The 20426-nt window shown below is 38.9% G+C and overlaps 1 long non-coding RNA gene across 1 annotated transcript in view; it reads right to left on the bottom strand.

Moving 5' to 3' along the window:
- Window positions 1-14395: 14395 nt before the first annotated feature.
- The window catches only part of LOC135361577 (uncharacterized), an 89480-nt gene continuing 83449 nt past the window's right edge, over window positions 14396-20426 (bottom strand). Inside the window, exon 3 of the long non-coding RNA XR_010405017.1 lies at window positions 14396-15030. This is a non-coding gene — a long non-coding RNA (uncharacterized LOC135361577). The remainder of the gene's footprint in view (window positions 15031-20426) is intronic.

Genomic DNA, 20426 nt, shown 5'->3' with positions numbered 1-20426 from the left:
TTTCTATATAAGGTGGTTCTCATTCTCATTCTCCCCTATCCTGGAGAACAGGGAGATTAAAGGAATCTCCCCACTCTTTGGTGTTCTGGAAAAGGCCTTACTGCAAAGAAACATCCTTCCCCAAATGACCTAAGTAAAATTCAAGGATGCTCCATTGTTTATCTTCCATCCTATGCCTCATAAATGACTAGATGAACTGTTTTGTCCCCACTGAGTAGTCAGAACAAAATGCTTGTCAACCAAACTTTGGTTAAGTTTCTCTCCTTCCCCTAGGCCTCAGCCTAAGCCAGCATCATAAAATCCCACTGTAAATTCTCCTCACAACAACAAGCTGACCTCTGGGTAAAACATTATCTGGTCTCCTGTCTCATTATACCATCTTCACTCATTCCACTTTCCCATACCCTGTTCTTTCTAGCCTTGTTTACTTCTCCCTATAAAAGAAAAGCCCTTTAACACCTAACTTTTGAGATACTTACAGATATTACAACCCAAGTATCTCTATTGCAATAGTCTCTGCACTCTCCCCAACCTTCTTGCAATAATCCTTTGAAATATAGACTCTGTTTACCTAAATCTGGATTTTTTTGTTTTTGTTTTTTTGTTTTTTAATTTTATTATGTTATGCTTTATGTTTTTGTTTTTTTTAATAGACTTTATTTTTTAGAGCCCCTTTACATTCACAGCAAAATTGAGCAGAAGATAAAGAGATTTACCATATACTTCCTGTCCCCACACATACATAGCTTTCCCCATTATCAACATTCCCCACCAGAATATTACATTTGTTATAACTAATGAATCTACATTGACATATCATTATCACCCAAAGTCCACAGTTTACAATAAGTTCATTCTTGGTGGTGTTATTATTATTACTAAGAACTTGATTCTTATCAATAGGGGAAAACTTGTTAATAGTGAAAAGAATATTGTGGAAAATAACCCTTTAATCTTGGAATTTATGATGATAAAGAAATGAAATATTCAGCACTATCAAACATGTGCCACCCCTGAGTTTAGGAAACATATTCCTAAAAGGTTCAGAGAATGTCATGGATGTCCTCCAAAACACTCTAAAATGAAGGGTTGGGGAATGAGTATTCATATTCCAACTCCAGTCAGTTGGTAATGCTGGCCTGGCACTCAGCAATGAGATGAATTATGAGGGTCATGTGGCTCAATGATTTAAAAGAAAAAAAAAATGAAAACAGCTAGAGATGTCTGCAGTGACTACCAGATGGAAGAGTGGCAGAATGTGTACTGTATCCCTTTCATCCTGAATGAACTAAACACAGTTAACTGCCATTTTTTTTTAAATGAAGCAATGCTCTAGAAAGTAAAAATCTAACTATGCAGTAGTGAAGAAAAAACAAATAATTGAATACATCTATACTCAGGTTCAGATTTTGCTTGCTTTTTTTTCACATCTCTAGCTGTGGTTTTCAACAGGAAGCAATCACACACACACACACACACACACACATCCCAGGAGACATTTGACAATGTTGTGGGGAATTTTGGTTGTCACAACTTGGAGGGGGTGTTGCTACTAAGGCCATAGATGCTGCTAAATATCATATAATGCATAGGACAGCCCCCACAACAAAGAATTATCTGGCCCAAAGGTCAATCATATAGAGAAATCCTCCTCTACAAAAGGAGGAAGAGATACATAATTAGGGAGTAAGTTAGAGCCAAACCTGGAAAAACAGTGTCCCCAAAACTGGCCAAGAATGAGATGAGGCTTGTGAACAGCACTTTAAAAAAAAAAAAGAAAAAGATTTTTGGGTGTTGTTTTGTTTGGGATTTCTTTTCTTTAGTTGCTGACAAGAAACTAAGTGAGGATGGAATACAATCACTTCTTAGGGAAGATGATACAAAACAGAGAAAGACATGAAATTTAGTTATTTTATAAACCATCTCACCAAGGAGAACAATCTCCAACCAGAAAGAAAAAAACAAACACTGATTGGAGGAAACTGAAATTTAGTTATTTTATAAACCATCTCACCAAGGAGAACAATCTCCAACCAGAAAGAAAAAAACAAACACTGATTGGAGGAAACTGAAGCCCAACATTAAAGATGTAATGTCCTGCCCAGCTATTTAAATGAGTCCAATGCTCAAACCTAGATGAGTTACCTTCAAGACATTAAAGATGTGGTGTATATATATACAATGGAATATTATGCAGCCATCAAAAAAAATGAAATCTTGCCATTTGCAACGATGTGGATGGAACTAGAGGGTATTATGCTAAGCGAAATAAGTCAATCAGAGAAAGACATGTATCATATGATCTCACTGATATGAGGAATTCTTAATCTCAGGAAACAAACTTAGGGTTGCTGGAGTGGTGGGGGGTGGGAGGGATGGGTGGCTGGGTGATAGACATTGGGGAGGGTATGGGCTATGGTGAGCGCTGTGAATTGTGTAAGACTGTTGAATCACAGACCTGTACCTCTGAAACAAATAATACATTATATGTAAAAAACAAAACAAAGCAACAAAAGAAGATAGTAGGAAGGGAAAAATGAAGGGGGGGGAATCAGAGGGGGAGACAAACCATGAAAGACTATGGACTCTGAGAAACAAACTGAGGGTTCTAGAGGGGAGGTGGGTGGGGGGATGGTTTAGCCTGGTGATGGGTATTAAAGAGGGCACGTATTGAATGGAGCACTGGGTGTTATACGCAAACAATGAATCATGGAACACTACATCAAAAACTAACGATGTAATATATGGTGATTAACATAATAAAATAAAATTTTTAAAAAGTGCTTGTATACCATCACTGACTTGAGAAGTCATAAAGAATGAGAGGTTCCAGAAGATGAAAGAGAGGAAATGTTGTTCCAGTTTTCCAAGAAAGACGGGGACAAAGGGAGGGAAAGGTTTTGATTTCCAGGACTTATAGACCAGCAAACTTGGGTCAATGTTCAGCAAATATTCATTTAGAAAGTAAAGCAATGACTACATTAGACACCATGAACCGGTCACTTATTCATTTATTTATCAAACACTGTTTTAACATCTACAAAACATGATGCCTATTCTAGGTGTCATTTATTGCAAATGAACATTATGTCCTTTGTTATTAGGCCCTAGTTTGTCAACTGCCTTAAATCCTTTTGGAACATGCTCAGGAACAAATAAATTAATCAATACTTATAGATAAACAGAATCATTTACATCTAGTTAATCTTGATTTCAACAAGACATTTGACGTTCTCTCATTTATATCCTTGTTAAGAAAGAAAAATATGAATAAAATGAGTAAGGGAGATTCACAGCTGGCTGAAGTTTATGGAGAAGTGCCAGAACAGAACAATGGCTCCCAGTATGATTGCTCATCAAAATCATGATCCTAGGGAGGGAGTGCTGATTTGTGATTTCTACCCCACATACACAAAAACAAAATACCCAAGGATGGGATGAAGGAATTACTTATTTTTAAGATTCCCAAGTATCACTGATATAACTGGTACAAAGATTTGCATTCAGGGAACAGTGATCTGAAGGAAAGCATTTAGTAGTATGCACCAGGGCTCAGTTAGTAGCCCCCTTGAAGTTTTGGCAGCATGGATGAAGACCCAGAGATCATAATTTTTATATCTGCCAATAGCACCAACAGCACAAAGTTGACAGTGCTATTCCATATACTGGAAAGCAAAATCAGGGTTCAGAAAAAGGTCCACAGGCTGGGAAAATAAGAAATAACAAGATGAAATTTAAACAGCTAAGTTTAAGTTTCTATATCTTGGTTCTAAAAAATAATAATATAATGAAAATATAAGGAACATGTGGATTGAAAGTAATTAATGAGGGGGAAGCCACCCCCAAGGAGTTTAGGTGACACTAGCTCCACATAGTGTGACATGAATAAATGCTAAAAGCCAGTGCAATGTTTGGCTGCATTAATAACCATCATTGTTTTTTGCCAAAGAGAAGAAATAGTCACACTATTGTTTTCTGTGCAGGCTACCTATGGAGTACATATCCAGGTAGAGCAGGGTTCTCAATCTCAGCACTGTTGACATATTTCTTTATTGTAGGAGCTGTCTTGAGAATTGCAGTATGTTTAGCAACAACCCTGGACTCTACCCACTAGATGCCAGTAGTATGACAAAATTGCCTCCAGTTGAGAACCACTGAGTCAGAGGTGCCTCAGCAGATGACTGCCCTCACTTTTAAGGGACACTTTGGTGTAGTGGCTAAGAGTGTGGACTAAAGAACCTGAATTTAGGGGCACCTGGGTGGCTCAGTCGTTAAGCGTCTGCCTTCAGCTCAGGTCATGATCCCAGAGTCCTGGGATCGAGCCCCGCATCGGGCTCCCTGCTCAGCCAGGAGTCTGCTTCTCCCTCTCCCACTCCCCCTGCTTGTGTTCCCTCTCTCGCTGTGTCTCTCTCTATCAAATAAATAAAATCTTAAAAAAAAAAAAAAAGAACCTGAATTCAATCCTGACTCTGACAATTATCTGTGTGACTTTAGGCAAGTCCCTTAACCCCTCTGTGTATTGGTCTCCTCATCTATAAAACAACAATTAAAAACAATTTTTAAAATGCCAGAAGAATTTTAACTCACTGGGTTGCTGTAAGGAGTCAAGAAGTTAACACAGTTGCTGGCACACCATTGCTGTTATACAAACATTAGCTATTATGACTTCAGTCTACCATCCTTCTTGATGGGAGCCTCAGAAGACTTCCCCAATCCTCACTTTCCTTTCCCCACTCCTCACCACCACCCCCATCAGTACACTGCAGGCCCTCCTAAGAATCTTGAGTGTGAGCGCAAATAGCAAAGGAAGGAGAGAGGAGCAGACAGAGAAGAAAAAATGGGATGAGGAAGGGAGGAAAAACAGCAGTGAAAGCCAGTCCTCAGCTTCCCTTAGACCCTGAATAGAGAGATTTTGGATTAGAAAATGAGATGTTTAAAAAGGAAAATAAAATTGTCACATTAAGCTTTAGAACACTTTCATGCAAATTAATAGGTTTAGCATAACTTGGAAAGTGATGTCAAAATCAGAGGGAAACAGCCAGGAGTGTTGGCTAAGTCTTCAGCCAACTTTGGCTGGGAACCACTTTATGCCATAGTATAGTTCTCCACTCTCTCCCCAGAGCCTGGCACATGGTAGGCATTCAAAATACACTTGATGGACAAATGAATGAATGATTTATGAGAATTACCACATAGCTACTCTGTTGAGAGAATGGGGAGTTAAGAGATGACCTATTCACAGATCTGGCCATTAATACCAGCTAAGGAGGCCCCCTTTTTATTACATTTTCCCTAGTTAAATCTTTACATAATTTGTGCAAGAGTTTCAATAGGTGGAAAGACAGAGCACCTTTTGATGAAGGCTGTTTAGGTCTCCAATTATTCGTCAGCTTTTGGGGAGTGATCTAGGTTTTTCTGGATAATTCTCACAAATCACAGTTATAATCCCAAAGAAGTCTTTTCCTCCCAATTTTTACCATCCTTCTCTTCTCTTTCCCTTAGGGTTTTGTCCCTTCTTATGTTAATCTAAGTGAGGAAAAAAACATGAGATGGTGAAGCCACTTGTGTTCCTTAGAGGTGGGTAGAAGGGCTAATTGTTGGGTGGGTAGAATGGGGTACAGGAAGCATCATGCCCCCACCTTCTGTCTTTTGGTATGTGTCTCAGGGGTTAAATGTTAAATATCTGTAAAAGGTGGAAAAGGGGAGTGGTTAAGCCAGAAAATCCCTAGAAACATTCCAATCCTAACATTCAGTAAAGTCGAACATGGGTCATAACAATATTGTAGTAAGATCCAGTTTTTCCTTGGACTTGTAACTGGTTCTATGTGCTAGATATGAACATATGCATATCCACCCCAAATCTCCCTTAAAGGAAGGACTTGATGTCCAGCTTGGGGACTGTGATCATCAGGACAGCATCCAGGAATCAACTGCTTCAGAGTTTGCTTTAGCCACAGAGAGCTGCCTCACCAGTGGTCATGCTATTCCAGGGGCAGCCTATTTCTAGTAAATGAACAAGGAGGGGTACAAAGGTACAGTCATTTTGGTCTGAAGCAAGACACCCTAGAAGCATACTTGCCCCACAGCACAGATGCCTGCCCCAGGTTGGTTGATGTTTTGTCAGGCCTGCATCACAGTTCAATTTCTCCCTCTGCCCAATCCTGCTTTGCCCCTTCCCTTCACAGATGTTGAGCCCTGATAAACATGTTACCCCAAACCCTGCTGAAAGCATCCAATTCTGGAGAACCCAGCCTATGACATTTTATGTGATGACTGTAATGGATGAGTTAGTTCCTAAATTATTTGGAATAAACAAATGGCCTCCCAAGAGGACTATTTTGAAGAAAAGTGGTGAGAGGGAGAGGTAAGCCCTATTATGTTGGTTGGAAAAAAACTGCTTCAATATAATATACATTTTAATCTTCTAAGGAAATGATTGTGATCCTCTGTTATGGGCAAAGGACAGAATCTATGGCTGAGAAGGAAAGGTTTTGATTCAGAGACTTATGCTAAATTTGTCCTGCATTTGTCTTTTTGATGCTGAAAAGCAATGGTACATGGTTGAAGCAAAGAATGAGAAAAGTCAATGCAAATCAGTCAACTGGTACAAGTTGAAGATGGATCTGCTTTTTCATGTCAAGGAATAAGGTAAAACTGCCATTGCTGATGAGAGGGCAGCTCAAGAAAATGTAAAGGCTGTTTCCAAGGCAATATAGAAGAGCTCTTGAGTGATCTTTACTGCCTCTCTTCTACAGGGAAATGAACAATGAGAATAGGACAGCCAAACAAATTTCTGAATCCATTTCTCAAAACCCACCAGGTTGTCCTAAGTCCCCCACACAAAAATTCTTCTCAGAGAGAACCCCTTATGAATATCATGACCTTATTGAAGGTGGATTCTGATTTGTTGCAGTAGAAATAAAGCAGGAATTAAAAATAACTTTGTATTGCACACAATGATGGGCACCATCTGAAATATACATTTATTTGATATTCAGTTTAAACACACTTTAGAGGGTCTTACTAAATATGGAACTATCATTTATAGTTGATTGTTATCAATGTTTATGGCTACTTTTATAAAATGTTGGTTAGGAAAATAACTCCATTTTAAACCAGGGTGATAATTTATAGCAGACAATGTCAGACTCTTACCTGCAGATGCAGAGAACTAGAGTGCCTAGAATTTACTTTCCTCTGGAACAGTCTTTGACCAACTATGGACAAATGTAGAATAAAAAAAGTCCAGCTCCTTGCCTGAGGGTGGGAGTAAAAGCTGGACACACTCCCACTCCCAGAGTTAACTTAACCTCCAGGGCTCCACAGCAAAGGAAACAATCAACAAAACAAAGAGGCAACCCACAGAATGAGAGAAGATTTTTGCAAATGACATTACAGACAAAGCGCTAATATTCAGGATCTAAAAAGAACTTCTCAAACTCAATACCCAAAAAACAAATAATTAAGTCAATAAATGGGCAGAAGATATGAACAGACACTTCTCCAAAGAAGACATACAAAAGGCTAACAGACACATGAAAAAATGTTCATCATCATTAGCCATCAGGGAAATTCAAATCAAAACCACATTGAGATACCACCTTATACCAGTTAGAATGGCAAAAATTGACAAGACAAGAAACAACAAATGTTGGAGAGGTTGTGGAGAAAGGGGAACCCTCTTACACTGTTGGTAGAAATGCAAGGTGGTATAGCCACTTTGGAAAACAGTGTGGAGGTTCCTCAAAAAATTAAAAGTAGAGCTACCCTATGACCCAGCAATTGCACTCCTGTGTATTTACCCCAAAGACACAGATGTAGTGAAAAGAAGGGCCATATGCACCCCAATGTTCATAGCAGCAATGTCCACAATAGCCAAACTGTGGAAAGAGCCGAGATGCCCTTCAACAGCGAATGGATAAAGAAGATGTGGTCCATGTATACAATGGAATATTACTCAGCCATTAGAAAGGATGAATACCCAATTTTCACATCAATATGATGGGACTGGAGGAGATTATGCTAAGTGAAATAAGTCAAACAGAGAAAGTCAATCATCATATGGTTTCACTTACTTGTGCAACATAAGGAATAGCATGGAGGACATTGGGGAGAAGGAAGGGAAAAATGAAGGGGGGGGAATCGGAGGGGGAGATGAACCATGAGAGACTATGGACTCCAAGAAACAAACTGAGGGTTTTAGAGGGGAGGGGGTTGGGAGGATGGGTTAGCCCAGTGATGGGTATTAAAGAGGGCATGTATTGCATGGACCACTGGGTGGCATATGCAAACAATGAATCATGGAACACGACATCAAAAACTAATGATGTACGGTATGGTGACTAACAAAACATAATAAAATAAAATTTAAAAAAAAAAACCCTCCAGGGATCCCCTACAGGATTAGGCTGAAGCTTCTCCTGGAGGGACTTCGCCTGAAACCACACCCTTAAATGGCTCCCACCTCTTCCCTATTCTTCTTCCCCAATTCCATATGTAGGAGAAAACATAGAAAATAAGAGAGATAATATATTAGGAAGGGAGTTAAGATGGCGGAGTAGGAGGGGGACCCTGGGCTTGCCTCATCCTTCAAACACAGCTAGATTTTTTACTTAAATTAAATCAAATTAGCCATATAGTAAATCATTAGGTTTCAGATGTAGAGTTCAGTAATTCATCAGTTGCATATAACAGCCAGTGCTCATCACATCACGTGCCCTCCTTAATGCCCATCAAAGAGGGCATTGTTGCCCCATCCCCCCACCCACCTCCCAAACACAGCTAGATTAACATCAAATCATTTTGAACACCTAGGAAATAGATCTAAGGATTAAGAGAACAATCTGCACAATTAGAGGGACAGAACTTAAACACTTGCCCAAAAACATTGACTGAGGAGTTGAGAGGAACTGACTATTGCAAGCTTTTGCAAGCAATGGAGCTTAAATTCTGAGGTTTTCAAAGTCCCCACCATTTGCTGGAGTTGAGCCAGGTGGCCACGGTAGTGCTCCTGGGGAGGAGGCTGGAGGCCTGGAGCAGGCTTGAGGTATAGGGATCCCCTGGTTTGCACTGGGAGAGAATGTTCCCCTTCTTGGCATACATTTGGAAGAGGATATATTGCCTCTCTAAGGACAAAAGACCTGTAGGGCACCACTGAGCAGCGATTCATAGGCAGGGGACAGAGATGCACACAGAGAGCAGGTAATCTTGTCACTGCTTTTTGCTGTGCTTCACCATAAACTCCAAGCACCTGAGCACCGGGCAACTGTTTTTCTAGGATGAAACAGCCCCCACAGAGCTCAGCAAGGCTCTTCTCCAGAGGAGGGGAGTGGGCCCTCACCATGCAGGATCCTTTAAGATTTGGAGTTTTGAATCCCAGCCACACACCAGAAATAAAACACAGGAGAACTGTGGCCCCAGACATGCCAACATCCCAGGCAAAAACAGGGTGAGGGCAGGGATCTAATGGAAGCCTGGGATGCAAGAGGGGAGATTGTTTGCTTATCTGTGAGGGCTTCCTGAACAGCAGCAGGCCTGGGCTCCCCTCTCTGGGAACGAGAAAGCAGTGTGATGCCATTCCCCACCCCACCCCCCCACCACCAGCATGGTCAGACTTCAGAGAGCAAACAGTGTCCCCAGTGGAGGCTGGAATTGCTTACACCAAACCCTGCACCCCTGCACCTGGCAGGTGCATCTTTATTAGGGCAGGTGGACTGTGAGCCAGCACAGTGGGCCTCTCTCCCAGACCATCACAGACCCCTGCATACACCAAGTCTACTGATCATAGAGTGCTCCAAGCATCAGCTTCAGTTCTGGTGGAAATAGGACCAGGCTTTCTTTTTCTTTTCTTTTCTCCCCCCCCCCCCCTTTGGAATCAGGTGTATAGTTGTTTGTTTGTTTGTTTCTTTCTTTCATTTTCTTTTCTCTTTTTTTGGATCATGCTTTTTTTTTCTTTCTTTCTTTCTTTCTTTCTTTTTCTTTGCAATCAGGCTTAGAGTTTTTTGTTTGTTTGTTCTGTTCCTTTTCCTTTTCTCTTTTTTTGGATCTGGATTTTTTTTTTCCAGGCTTATTTTAACAAATCAAAGCACACCTAATTAGAGATCCAAATGCTACCCACTGCAAGTAAGAAGGAACTCTGCAGAGAACTGACCTGTGGAAAAGAGCAGCCAAAATACAATAGTAAAGTGCACACAGCATACACCAGAAAAACACTTCCAGAAGTGCCAGGCCGTGGACAGTATATGGCCCCTTCTTAATATAGGATAACTCTCAGGAACAGGAAACATAACAAGTTTTCATTACATGCAAAGACATAAAGCTAAACAAAATGACAAGATGGAGGAATGCTCCCCAAAATAAAGATCAAGAAGAAATCACAGCTGGGATGGGGGTGGGGGGGGGCACTTGGGTGGCTCAGTAAGTTCAGCATCTGACTCTTGGTTTCAGCTCAGGTCATGATCTCAGGGTCATGAGCTGCTGGAGAATCTCTCTCTCCCTCTCTCTCTGTCTCTCTCCCTGCTCATGCTCACTCTCTTGCTCTAAAAATAAATAAACAAACCTTAAAAAAAAAAAAGAAAGAAATCACAGCCAGCTATTTAGTCAAAGCAGATATAAGCAATATATCTGAACAAGAATTTAGAACAACAGTCATAAGAACAGTAGCTGGGCTTGAAAGAAGCATACAAGACACCAGAGAAACACTTGCTGCAGAGATAAAAGACCTAAAACCTAGTTAGACTGAAACCAAAAAATGCTATCACTGAGATGCAAAACTGACTGGATGTAATCATAATGAGATGGAAGAAGCAGAGGAATGAATAGGTGATACAGAAGATAAAATTATAGAAAATAATGAAGCTGAAAAGAAGAGGGAAAGAAAACTATTAGATCATGAATGTAGACTCAGGGAACTCAGCAATTCCATAAAGCACAGTATCATAGGCATTTCAGAAAAGGGGGGAAAGGAGCATCAGGTTTATTTGAACAAATTATAGCTGAGAACTACCCTAATCTTGGAAAGGAAACAGGCATGTAAGTCCAAGAGGCACAGAAAACTCCCCTCAAAATCAACAAAACAGGTCAACACCAAGACACATCATAGTGAAATTTGCAAAATATTGTTAAATGTCTATACTACCCAGAGCAATCTACACATTCAAAGCAATCCTTATCAAAATATCAAAAACAGCATTTTTCACAGAGCTAGAAAAAACAATTCTAAAATTTGTATGGAAGGAGAAAAGACCCCAAATAGCCAAAGGAACGTTGAAAAAGAAAAACAAAGCTGAAGGCATCACAATTCCGGACTTCAAGCTGTATTACAAAGCTTTAATCATCAAGACAGTATGGTACTGGCACAAAAGCAGACCCATAGATCAATGGAACAGAATAGAGAACAAAGAAATTGACCCAAAACTATATGGTCAACTAATCTTCAACAAAGCAGGAAAGAATATCCAATGGAAAAAAGACTGTCTCTTCAACAAATGGTGTTGGGAAAACTGGACAGCAACATGCAGAAGAATCAAACTAGACCACTTTATTACACCATACACAAAAATAAATTCAAAATAAATGAAAGACCTAAATGTGAGACAGGAATCCATCAAAATCTTAGAGGAGGACATGGGCGGCAACCTCTTTGACCTCGGCTGTCACAACTTTTTACTAGACATGTCTCCAGAGGCAAGGAAAACAAAAGCAAAAATGAACTATTGGGACTTCATCAAGATAAAAAGCTTCTGCACAGTGAAGGAAACAATCAACAAAACAAAAAGGCAACCTACAGAATGGGAGAAGATATTTGCAAATGACATTGGATAAAGGGCCAGTATCCAAAATCTATAAAGAACTTATCAAACTCAACATCCAAAAAATAAATAATCCAGTTAAGAAATGGGCAGAAGACATGAACAGACACTTCTCCAAAGAAGACATACAAAATGGCTAACAGACACATGAAAAAATGCTCAACACCACACATCATCAGGGAAATATAGATCAAAACCACAATGAGATAACACCTCACACCTGTAAAAATGGCTAAAATTAACAATGCAGGAAACAACAGATGTTGGTAAGGATGCAGAGAAAGGGGATTTCTCTTACACTCTTGGTGGGAATGCAAACTAGTACAGCCACTTTCGAAAAGAGTATGGAGATTCCTCAAAAAGTTAAAAGTAGGGGATGCCTGGGTGGCTCAGCTGGTTATGCAGCTGCCTTCAGCTCACATCATGATCCCAGGATCCTGGGATCAAGTCCCACATTGGGCTACTTGCTCAGCAGGGAGCCTGCTTTTCCCTCTGCCTGCTGCTCCCCCTGTTTGTTCTCACACATGGATGTACTCTCTCTCTCTCTCTCTCTCTGATAAATAAATAAATAAATAAATAAATAAATAAATAAATAAATAATAAAATCTTTAAAAAAAAGTTAAAAATAGAATTACCCATTGACTCAGCAATTGCACTACTAGGTATTTACACAAATGATACAAAAACACTATTTCAAAGGGATACATGTGTCCTAGTGTTTATATTAGCACTGTCAACAATAGTCAAATTATGGAAAGAAACCAAATGTCCATCAACTGATGAATGGATAAAGAAGATGTGGTGTGTATATACATATATATACAATGGAATATTACTCAGCCATCAAAAAGAATGAAATCTTACCATTTGCAACAATGTGGAGGGAACTAGAGTGTATTATGCTAAGCAAAATAAGTCAGAGAAAGACAAATACCATATAATTTCACCCATGTGGAATTTAAGAAACAAAATGAACAGATGAACATAGGGGAAGAGAAGGGAAAATAAAATAATATAAAAACAGAGAGGGAGGCAAGCCATAAGAGACTCTTAACTATAGAGAAAAAACTGAGGATTGCTAGAGGGGAGGTAGGTGGGGGAATGGGCTAAATGGGTGATAGGCATTATGGATAGCACTTGTTGTGATGAGCACAGGGCATTATATGTAAGTGATGAATCACTAAATTCTACTTTTAAAAACCAACACTACACTATATGCTAACTTGAATTTAAATTAAAACTTAGAAGAAAAAATGATAAATAATAAATAAATAGAAACAAAATAGAGAAAAATGCTGTAATGTTAAATTTTAATTACAAACATTGATATGAACTCATAACTTTTAAAAATATATTCCTATGTCTGTCCACTGAAAAGAGTCAGAAAGCAAGAACAGTCAGTAGGAATGAAGATATCTAGCCCCTAGGTCTTGATTTCTAATTCTCCACTAATATATACACTGGAATTCCTTGCAAAAACAAAGCTGATTTTAGGTTTTGGAAAGGAAATGCACAGGACAAGACAAGGGCATCTTGTTATGTCAAAAAGTGTAAGAAAGCACTCAAAGACTAAGAGTCATAATAAAAAGACCCAGAGGCCAGCTTGAAGGGGCTTCCACTGGCTTCTGAAACAAATACATACCTCAAAAACAATTATTGTAATGGTTGTAATGCACTGAATAAATAAGTATCCATAAACCCATAATTAAACTCAAGAAAGAAAGACAAAGGAGTGAAAAAAGAAAGCTTTTATTTCATAATAAATGTAAAAGTAATCATGGAAATCAGAATCTTACCACATTTCTATCCCTACTGTAAAAATTGATTTGGGATTCTCAATGAACACTAAAACCAGTGAGTTAAAAATTGTCTTCTGGTACCAAGTCTTTCCCCACAGATTACTTATAAATTCCAAAGCAAAATATGTACCTTTATAATACAGCAACCTAGTAATTACCACCTTAACTAAGTGACCAACCTTGAGTTTCTAACAGCAAGACAACCAGACCTTCAGTGTCTCATCATATGTTGCAATATAAAATATATAATATGTGAAAATATTCGTTCCAAAATGTTTAACCTGTATCTAGTCAAGCCTATAGGCTTAACTTACAATTTATAGACAATATAGGAAATAGCAGCACAAGTTCAATAACACTGTAAGGGAGAAATCAGAAAAGTCCAGAATTTGGGGATTTTTACATGACAACTGGCCTGAACTCTTTAGAAGTCGATGATAACAACAAAAAAGTAAATGTTCTAGATTAAGAAATACTAAATATCCATAATAACCAAATGCAATGCATGAATCTCAATTATATCATGATTCAAAAAAATAAAAATATAAATGACATTCTTGGGACAGTTGGAAAAATTGGACTGGATATTAAATATTAAACTGGATATTAGATGTTTGTTATTTAATATAACAGAATATGAATATGGATTCAATATTAAATAATATAGAACTACTGTTAATTTAGATAACAGTATTATATATGTGTAGGAGAATGTTCTTATTCTTTTTTTTTTAAAGATTTTATTTATTTATTTGAGAGAGAGAGAATGAGAGAGAGCGAGTACATGAGAGGGGGGAGGGTCAGAGGGAGAAGCAGACTCCCTGACGAGCAGGGAGCCCGATGCGGGACTCGATCCAGGGACTCCATGATCATGACCTGAGCCGAAGGCAGTCGCTTAACCAACTGAGCCACCCAGGTGCCCTGAGAATGTTCTTATTCTTAAAGTGATTCATGCTGATGTATATAGGAGTGATTTATGATATCTGCAGCTTACTTTCAAATGGTTCCACCACAAATTCAATATAGAAGAAATAAGGAAAATATGACAAAATGTTAACAATTGTTGCATATAAGTAGAGGGTGTATGGGTATTCACTGAAGTATTCTTTCAACTTTTTGGTGCTTAAAATTTTTCAAAATAAACAGATGCAAAAGAAAATATGGAATTCCATGATGTAATGAGTCCTTGCTAAGAATTACTAGCTATAATCTCTAGTTGCCCCCTTTTTCTTCCTTCTGTAGTTATTCTAGAGTCAAGACATAACACTGATGACTGAAAGAACTTACATTTAGAAGGATGCATGGATGGGGTGCCTGGCTGGCTCAGCTGGTTAAGCATATGACTCTTGATCTCAGCTCAGGTCTTGATCTCTAGGTCGAAAGTTCAAGCCCCACATTGGGCTCCATGCTGGGTGTGAAGCCTATTTAAAAAAAAAAAATAGGTGGGTGCATGGTTTAGGCCTCAGCTATAAAGATTTTAGAAAAACTTAATTTTCTCAAGTAGCCCCCAAAATCATATCATTCAAGCAATGTATGGATGGATTCCTTTATTCACTGAATTGGCTTAAGCATTTGTTAAAGTTTGAGGCATCATTTGTCTCTTGCCAGTATCAAATGAGATATTGGATTGTATCTCTGAGCAATCTGCAGTTTCTATAAATACTTAATAAGATCTACTTTATCTATTAAAAATAGAAAATCATTTGGACTTCGCTAGAAAAAAAATATTCTTTCTATTCAAAAAGAAACAAGCATCTTCCCTGTTAACTCTGTTTTCTAGATTCTACTATTTATTTTAGATTTTATTTATTTATTTGAGACAGAGAGAGAGCATGAGAGGGTGCGGGGGGAGAGGCAGAGGGAGAAGGATAATCAGATTCCCCACTGAGCAGGGAGCCCAATGAGGGGCTCCATCCCAGGACCCTGAGATCATGACCTGAGCCAAAGGTAGACACTTCACTGACTGAGCTACCCAAGTGCTCTTAAATTCTACTACTTTTCTCTTTTTTTATATATATATATATTTTTTTTTTAAGATTTTATTTATTTATTTGACAGAGAGATAGAAGAGCACAAGCAGAGGGAATGGCAGAGGGAGAAGGAGAAGCAGGCTCTGTACTGAGCAGGGAGCCCAATGCGGGACTCGATCCCAGGACCCTGGGATCATGACCTGAGCCGAAGGCAGACGCTCAACCATCTGAGCCACCCAGGTGCCCCAAATTCTACTACTTTTAACATTAAATGAATTTATATCACACAAAGGACCTTGAGTATTCCAGCTTCACATCTTACAGATAAAGACACAGGCCAGCAGAGCTTAAATGATTTGTGCAGGGTCATATAGCTAAGTAGTGGCAAATTATGACTGGATCCAAGGTTTTTTACTTCTGGTTAAAATACAAAGATTTCTACACAGTATTGCTCTAACACTTATTTACTGTGATCTTGGCCAAGTTGCTTAAACTCTCTAAGCCCTGGGGGTACTAAATACTATGGCAGCTGCTTCAGGTGTCCAACCTCACAGCCCCTCAGCCCACCTCTGATTTCAGAAAGCTGTGATGTACACTTCTTTGGGAGTTTAAGGTCATCTTCGGCTGAGTTTTCTACCTCAAACATTCACTACCTGCCCTTCCTATTCATCCCCTTCCCTCTTCTTCTTCTGCATCCAAAGGGAAAAGGATGATCTCTCAGAAGTGAAGCAAGGTCTAGCTATTTATAATTTTGAGATTCATTTTAAAAATGAAATTCTAGAACAAGTTTCAAACACATATTTTAAACTGTGGATGAACGAACATCTTATTTCAACTCCATCCAAGTATTTTTGTTACTAAATGAATAAATTTATTTGAAAATAACATCAAAAATCTAAATGTGAAGACTTTTATGCATATGAAGCTAAAGCAAAAAAAAATCCACCTAATCCAAAGATCTATAGCCTGGGTTCTATTAAAGAATACCTATAGTTCTTCATCTTCTCCACCTCAGCCCTGAGAAGGAAATGAGTAATATTCTGTTTATTTTAATATGGATGCTAGAATGCACTGTATCCCACTTTCCTTCCCCAAATCATGCCTTGCCAAAATCCCTCTCTATTAATAGTAGACTCAATTACAATCAAGTCTCATCATCCACAGAATCCATATTTGCAAATTCATCTACTCACTAAATTTATTTGCAATACCCAAATCAGTACTCAGGGCACTTTGGGGGTCATTCATGGACAAGCACAGAACCATAAAAAATTTGAGTCATATCATAGGCTAGTTCTTAGCTAAGGTTGAACAAGGCACTCCCCTGCTTCTTATTTTAGCTCTCATACTAGAGAAAAATTGGTGAAACAAAAAGCTGGTTCTTTGAAAAGATTGATAAATTTAAAAAACAGACCAAGAAGAAAAACACAAGTTACAAATATCAGGAATGAAAGAAGGGATATTACTATAGATTCTATGGACATTAAGGATAATAAGGAAATGTAAATGAACAACTTTATGCCAAAAATCCAACAACGTAGATGATGTAGAAAAAATTTCTTGAGATAAACAAATTACCAAAGCTCACTCAAGAATAAATACATGATTTGAATAGCCCTACATCCCTCAGTGAAATTTAACCCATAGTTTAAAACTTTTCTGGAAAAAAAAAAAAAAGCCAAGTTCAGATGGTTTCACTGGTGAATTCTATCAAACAGTTAAAAAAGTAAACTCTTGAAGAAAATATGAGGAGGAACCCCTCCACAAGTCATTTGGTGAGGCCAGCATTAACTTTATATGAAAACCAAAGAAATAATAAGAAAGAATAACTTCAAATATCACTCATGAACATATCTACCATTTTTGCTAAAATTAAAAATTCTCATATATTGCTGATAAGAATACAGAATAGTACAGCTACTTTGGAAAATATTTTGGTAGTTTGTTAAAGTTATATATATTTATCACATTGTTCATCAATTGTATTCCTAGGTATTAAGCCAAGAAAATTGAAAACATATTTCTAAAGGATCCTAAACATGTGAATGTTCATAGCAACTTTATTTCACAAGAGCAAAAAACTGGATATAATTCAGATTTTCAACAAGTAAATGGATAATGAAAACACATTGGTCCAAAACTTCTGGGATGCAGCAAAAAGCAGTTCTAAGAAGGAAGTTTATAGCAACACAAGCCTACCTCCAAGAAGCAGGAAAAATCTCAAATAAACAATCTAACCTTGTCCCTAAAGGAGCTAGAAAAAAGAATAGCAGACAAAACCTAAAACCAGCAGAATGGAAGAAATAATAAAGATTAGAACAGAAATAAATGATATAAAACTAAAAAACAATAGAACAGATCAATGAAACTGGGAGCTGGTTATTTGAAAAAATCAATAAAATTAATAAACCTCTAGCTGGACTAATCAAGAAAAAATGAAAAAAGACTCAAAATCACAAGTGAGGGGAAGATGGCAGAGGAGTAGGAGACCTAAATTTCGTCTGGTCCCAGGAATTCAGCTAGATAGGGATCAAACCATTCTGAACACCTATGAACTCAACAGGACATCGAAGAAAAGAATAGCAGCAACTCTCTGAACAGAAAAGTGACCACTATCTGGAAGGTAGGACAAGCGGAGAAGTGAATCCAACGTGATATTCAGAAAGATAGATGGCGAGGAAGAGGGCCTCCATGGGCCGCTTCTGGCAAGTGATAGAGCAGCAGAGCACAATATCAGAACTTTTAGAAGTTGGCTCTGCTGGGGCGCCTTGGTGGCTCAGTCGATAAGCATCTGCCTTTGGCTGAGGTCATGATCCCAGGGTCCTGGGCTCGAGCCCTGCATCGGCTCCCTGCCCAGCGGGAGGCCTGCTTCTCCCTCTCCCACTCCCCCTGCTTGTGTTCCCTCTCTCACTGTGTCTCTCTCTGTCAAATAAAAAATAAAATCTTAAAAAAAAAAAAAAAGTTGGCTCTGCTGAGGGACATCATGCCAGTGGCTAAGCAGGGGGTGGAACCCTCTCTGGGACAGTGTGGTCTCAGGACCCTCGGGTCACAGGAAGACAGAGGGTGCCTGAGTGTGGCTGAGCTCCCAGGTATCGGAGCAGGGAATCCGGCTGCAGAGATGGAGCCGAGGCGCGGGCTCTCAGCGCAGGTTTGCCATAAACCATGATCCGAGGCACAGTCGAGCCACTGCTCTTCCAGCAGGGACCCAACAAGCAGCAGATCCGGGGAGACTCCCCTTCCTCCCCGGGGAAGAGTGGCGCGGGAGCCCACTGCAGGAATCTGTTGGGTTTGGAGACTCCACACGGGGTGGTGTGCCAGAGATAGAAACACTCAGTGACAGGCCGGGTGAGCACAAAGTGCAGCTGGAGACTGGGAAGACGGGAGTGACTGACTGCTTTTCTCTGGGGGCTCACTGAGGAGTGGGGACCCGACTTCTTGGCTCCTCTGGGGCAGAGATTGGGAGGCCACCATTTTCACTCTAGTCCTCCAAAGCTCTACAGAAAGCTTTCAGGGAACAAAAGTTCCTGAGAGCAAACCGGAGCAGATTACTTAGCCCAGACCGGCAAGGGCGGGGCAATTCCACCTCTGGCAAAGACATTTGAAAACCATGGCAACAGGCCCCTCCCCCAGAAGATCAGCAAGAACAGCCAGCCAATACCAAGTTTACCGATCAATGAGAATGGCAGAACTCCAGTGCTAGGGGAATAATGCACATAGAATTCATGGCTTTTTTACCATGATTCTTTAGTCTTTCAAAGTTAATTTTTTTTTAACTATCTTTTTTTTTTTTGAATTTTTCTTTTTCCCTTTTTCAACCAACATTTTATCAATCCCTTTTTTAAAAAATCTTTTTTATTTTTCATTTTTAGAGTCATATTCTATCCCTTCATAGTAGCTAACCTTATTTTTGGTATATATATGTAAGTTGTTCTCTCTTTAAAATTTTGGGATACAGTTTCTTCTAACAGATCAAAATATACCCTAAATCTCTAGTGTATGGCTTTGTTCTAGTCTCCTGTCTGATCACATTCTCTCCACTTTTTTTTTTAAATCCTCTTCTTTCTTTTTCAACCAACTTCTTATCAATTCCTTTTATAAAATCTTTTATAATTTTCATCTTTACAGTCATATTCCATCCCTTCATCATAGTTACCCTTATTTTTGTACATATATAAGCTTTTCTTTCTTTAAAATTTTGGGAGGCACTGTCTTCTAACAGACCAAAATACACCCAAAATCTAGTGTGTGGCACTGATCTATGCACCAGCCTGATCATATTTGATCATATTCTGGTTTTTCTGTTTGTTTGTTTGTTTTTATCTTTTTCTTTTTCTTTTTTTTTCCTTTTTTCTTTCTTTCGCTTTCTTTTCCCCCAGTTTCAGGTCTCTTCTGATTTGTTTAGTGTATATTTTGGGGGGGTCGTTGTTACCCTGTTAGCATTTTGTTCTCTCATTCATCTATTCTCCTCTGGACAAAATGACAAGATGGAAAAAAATCACCTCAACAAAAAGACCAAGAGGCAATATCGACTGCCAGGGACCTAATCAATACAGACATTAGTAAGATGTCAGAACTACAATTCAGAATGATGATTTTAAAGATACTAGCTGGGCTTGAAAAAAACATGGAAGATATTAGAGAAACCCTTTCTGGAGAAATAAAAGAACTAAAATCTAACTAAGTTGAAATCAAAAAGGCTATTAATGAGGTGCAATCAAAAATGGAGACTCTAACTGCTAGGATTAATGGGGCAGAAGAGAGAATTAGTGATATGGAAGACCAAATGATGGAAAATAAAGAAGCTGAGAAAAAGAGAAATAAACAACTACTGGATCACGAGGGCAGAA

This window comes from Mirounga angustirostris, unplaced genomic scaffold, assembly GCF_029215605.1.
Source record: "Mirounga angustirostris isolate CCGP_5_RB_7025 unplaced genomic scaffold, mMirAng1.0.hap1 SCAF_9, whole genome shotgun sequence".
Taxonomy (NCBI): domain Eukaryota; kingdom Metazoa; phylum Chordata; class Mammalia; order Carnivora; family Phocidae; genus Mirounga; species Mirounga angustirostris.
This window is presented reverse-complemented; position numbering and strand designations above follow the sequence as displayed.